The 4,820-nt window shown below is 55.7% G+C and overlaps 1 pseudogene; it reads right to left on the bottom strand.

Moving 5' to 3' along the window:
• Positions 1-1,093: 1,093 nt before the first annotated feature.
• On the bottom strand, positions 1,094-3,179 carry LOC118665803 (annotated as a pseudogene).
• Between the last annotated feature and the right edge of the window lie 1,641 nt (positions 3,180-4,820).

The following is a 4,820-nucleotide window of genomic DNA, read 5'->3' as shown; positions in this document are numbered from 1 at the left end:
TTCCATTGCCAACCTGGCCAACTCTGATCCCCGCTACATCAAGGACGACTTCAACTATGACAGCTGCGTGGCCTCCACCAGCGTACACATCCACATGGGTAGGTCACCCTCTCCATGGCTCGCCAGGTGTGGCTGCTGCGCAGTCGCCCCAGAGGCGGATTTCCAGGTTCCCAGGGAGAGCCCCCTCCACGCTAGACTCCCAGGGAGAGCTGGGTTGGAGGGAAAGCACTTCGCCTGGAGGGGAGCAACCGTCCTGTGCAGGGCTTGCAGGGTTTGTGTCTCTGATCCTGCCCTCAGCAGCCCCAGCTCCGAGGTGGTGGGCTTTGGGGCTGCTGGGTGCCGGCCCCCCCTGAGGGTTTGTGTCTCCAATCAAGCCCCCAGGAGCCCCAACACCACATCAGCTGGGCTTGGGGCTGCTGGGTGCCAGGCTCCCCTGCGTTTTTGTGTCTCTAATCCATCCCCCAGCAGTCCCAGCAGCCCCAGCACCGCCTAAATAACTTAAGGGAAACTTTATTTAGTCTTCTTTTAAAAGCAATCTAGTTTAAAAATGAGTTGCAGTTAAGAGAGAACAAAGAACATGGTACCTAAGAGTGAGATAGACAGAGGAGAGGCTGGGCACAGGTCAGGGGCTTACATGCCAACTGTTCTCCACCTGGGAAATGATGTAAAATCGGTTTCTTTAGTTTTCTGCTCAATGGTCTTCTCCAGCGAGTGGAGTGGCATCTGCTCGCTTCTCCCTGGGGCCTGGCTTGGTGGTCGCCTTGGGGTCTGGCTGCGCTCCAGTGGGCTCTGCACGGGCCTGCCTGCTCCACCTGGCTCTGTCCACATGTTGCTTCCTCTGAGTCTTCCTTGGGCGCAGCCCCTGTCCATCACCTCCTCCTGTGTCTCGCACAGCTTCCACAGGGCCCAGAAAGAGGCCCACATGGAGTTCAGGTCTGCAAGGAGCTGGTCCTCTGCTTTCAGAACCTTTGGGATTTCCTCTTGCAATTGTTCCCTTCCATGACCTTCTGTCCCTACCTCCAGCATCTTCCCGGAGCACTGCATGCCTGCCCTGCAGCAGCAGGTTGTCTTTGTGTGGTTTTCAGGGCAGTCTTCAGGGCCTGGTGGCCGCATTGCGGCCCTTCTGCGTTGGGCGCGGGGGGCGCGAGCCTGAGGCCTGCCTGGGAAGGCGGGCGGCTCCCCAGCAAGTCCTGCTGCACCCACCCCCGCCCATGCCCTCCAGGCATGCGCGGCTCCATGTGCTCAGGGCCTGGGAGTTAAGCAGCAAGGTGGTCCTGATGCGGTAGAGCTGGGCCAGCGTCAGCTTCCTGTGCTGGGAAGAGATGGAGGAGGGGCGGGGGGGCGCGGCTCAGGCTGGACCCTGGGGGAGGTCCCTGAGGGCAGCTCTCTGCTCCTTCTGACAGGCCCTTTGGGCTCCCACACCAGGCAGGTGGTCCTGCCCTCCATCTCTGATAGCTGGGAGCCACTGCCAGGGCTTGGTGCACCCCCGCAATTCCAGCGGGGCCCAGCTTCCTGAGGGGAGCCCGGAGTCCTAGTGCCGGTGGCTGTGGCAGCCAAGAAGAGTTCCGACAGGCTGCGGCTGGGGGCTGGGGGTGCCCCCTGGGTGGTGGCCCCTGCCAGCAGCTGCAGGAGGCTGGCTTCAGATTTGGACTTGAGCAGGTGGGGCAGGCGGAGCAGCAGCTGGACAGGGGTGCTGCAGCGGCGGCAGAGGCAGGGTGAGGGCGGGGGTGAAGGGGCCTGTGGTAAATCTAGGGGCCGGGGCGCTGGCTCCACCACAGGGGCTGGGGTCACAAAGTCTTGCAAGGAGGTGGGGGAGAGGGTGCCGTAGGCGGAGTCCATGGAGCAGGAGCTGCCCTCCCCGGGGGCCCAGGGCCAGCAGTTCGCTGGTCAGTGTGACAGATGAGGCGGTGGTACTGAGGGACATCTTGTCCCACTGGGAGCTAAAGGGGCCGCCCTCGAACTTGGGAGAGGAGAGCTTCTCCCCAGGCTCCAGCACCACCATGGCCAGGGTCTCTGTGGAGCCATCTGAGGCGCAGTGCTAGGAGTCCAGGCTGTTGCTGCTTTTGCACAGGATGGTGGGGGAGCTGGCGGCGGAAGTGCTACTTTCCCCACCCTCCTCTTCCTCCTCGTCTTCCTCTTCATCCTCCTGCTCATCCTCCTCCACATCCAGGCTCTGCAGGTGCTGCTGGCTGCCCGCGTGCTCCTGTGCATGCAGCTGCTGCAACTGGTTCTGGGCATTGTAAATGGAGTCCACCCAGCCCCGGCACAGAGCCTGCCCGCTGGCCTGGAACATGTAGGCCCCCATGGCGCTGTGGAACTCGTTCAGGTAGATGAGGAGGAAGGAGCCAGGGTCCCGCAGCTCCTGGCACATGATCTTGTCCACCAGCAGTGGTGGCCTGATAACCTTGGTCCTCTCAGCCTTCTTCACTGCCTTGGTCACTAAGAGCAGGTCCCTGAAGAGGAAGCAGTGCACATCCATCTTGCTGTCCTTTCCCTCCTTCATCCTCAGGCTGCCCTCCAAAAGCAGCTGACGCCTCTCCTCCCGGGAGACACCAGGGATGGGCATGGTCAGGTCCAGGTGCAGAAATTCCTCCAGGAGCTTGTCCACCACCTCGTAGGCGTCAATGCGGCTCACCACGGCCGCCAGCTGCTGCTGCTCCTGTCACTGCCGCATGCACGCGTTCACGTGGTGGATGAAGCGCTCCATGTAGCTGATCATGGTGGTGACGGCCTCCTTGGAACGCAGCTCGTCCCTCTTCCTCAGCACCGACTTGAGCAGCAGCGGGTACTTGGTGAGCCGCTGGTGGGGCTTGGCAAGCATGTCGCTCAGCTTCAGCCGCTGGCACTGCTGGTGCTTCTCGGCCCACGTCATGTAGGCCCAGAAGAGGTCGTTGTCCTGCAGCAGGCTGCGCATGTACTCCATGCAGCCCTCCTCCTCCATGCAGTACTGGATGTAGGGCTTGAAGAGGGAGCCGAACATCTTGAAGCCTTTGAGGAGGTTGCCGGGCTGCAGCAGCACCCGCATGCACCATGCCTTCTCCACCATTGGCATCATCACGCTGCCCCACAGCCCGGTGCAGATGTGCGATCTTGGGGATGTTGCTGAACAGGAGCGGGGTGTGGAGGTGTTGAGACTCCTCCCCAGGGCGACCCTTCACCCGGAGTCCCCACTGCTCCATTCACCACCTCGGCCAGCAGGGAGTGCCCTCGGTGGGTCCGCTGCTCTGGGCGCTGGGGAGGAGACCGCGGAGGGCAAGGCCCTGAAGCAGGAGAAGGCCGCAGAAGGCAGGCAAGGAGCCCAGGACTCATGGCGCCCCCGCCGCCACCCCGTGTCCCACTGGGGCCTGCACCCAGGAGTGCCATGACTATGGCAGGGCCACTGGCTGGGCTTGGAGGTGAGTCCTCCACGCACAGGCCCAGTGGCCTGCCTGGTGTGGGTGGGGGTTTTGGGTCACCTTGAGGGAGGCTCCGGCCTTTCTCTGCTCCTCTCCTGGTGGAGCAGTGGGACTCCGGCACTGTGGTCAGAGGAGTCACCTCCAGTCCCCAGGCCACTTCTCGGAGTCAGAAATTGCGCCACCCGCTCCGCACACTGCAGGCCTGGATCCCGCGCTGGGGCAGGTGACAGCTGGGGATTGAGCTGCCGCCCGCTCCACCTGCCCCGCACACGGCAGGCCCGGATCCTGCGCTGGGGCAGGCCAGCGGCTCAGGATCACACTGCCGCCAGCCTCAGGAGGGGCGGCGCAACGGGATCTGCCTGCAATATGCAAATTAGCCACTATCTTTGTTGGCGGTTAATTTGCATATCATGCTGATTAGCCAATGGGAGGCGTAGCGAAGGTATGGTCAATTACCCTGTTTATCTATTATTAGATAGGATTCCACCTGCAATAGCAGGATGCACATTTTTCTTCCAAGTGCACTCAGAACATTTATCCAGATAAACTATACTCTGGGACATAATGTAAATCTCAACAAATTCACAAAGATCAAAACATTGAAAGCATATTCTTTGACATTGAAATATATCTGAAAATCTTTTCATATTTAGAAATTAAAAACATACTTTAATTAACCCTATGTCAAAGAAATTACAAGGTAAATTAGGAAATATATGGAATTAAAAGACCATGAAATGAGAACTTATCAAAGGTTTTGGGATACTTCTTCTAAAGCAGCTTTAGCAGGATAGCTAAAATAGTGCTTTGAAGGAAAGTTATGCTATCCTTGCTTACATTAAAAGAAGAATTATCTCAAATAATTTAAAATTCCACTTTAACAAACTAGGGGAAAAAAAGCACAAAGAAAACGTAAGGAAAGAAATGAAGACCAGAAGTCAATAAAAGAGCAACAAAAATCAGTGAAACTAAAATTACTAAACTTATAGCCAGAATGATTAAGAAAATAGAATATGCAAATTATAAATATTAGAATTAATAAGGAGCCAAAATTATAGATTATACAGATGTCAAATGGATTTTAAAGGAATAATATCAATAACTTTAGTAACACAAATTTAATTACATAATGAAATACACAAAAACCTTAATAGCATAAACTATTAAAGCCCACTTTTGTTCAACATAGTTCTGGAAGTCCTGGCCATAGTGGTCAGACAAGAAGAAGAAATAAAAGGCATCCAAATTGGAAAAGAAGAAGTAAAACTCTCATTATTAGCAGATGGCATGATACTATACATAGAAAACCCTAAAGATTTCATAAAAAAAACTCCTATATTGGAAACACAGCAGGTTACAAAATCAACACCCAATAATCTATATAAATTTTATACAGCAATAGTGAACTCTCAAAAAGAGAAACTA

The sequence above is a fragment of the Myotis myotis genome, unplaced genomic scaffold (genome assembly GCF_014108235.1).
Source record: "Myotis myotis isolate mMyoMyo1 unplaced genomic scaffold, mMyoMyo1.p scaffold_m19_p_11, whole genome shotgun sequence".
NCBI classification, from domain to species: Eukaryota; Metazoa; Chordata; class Mammalia; order Chiroptera; family Vespertilionidae; genus Myotis; species Myotis myotis.
This window is presented reverse-complemented; position numbering and strand designations above follow the sequence as displayed.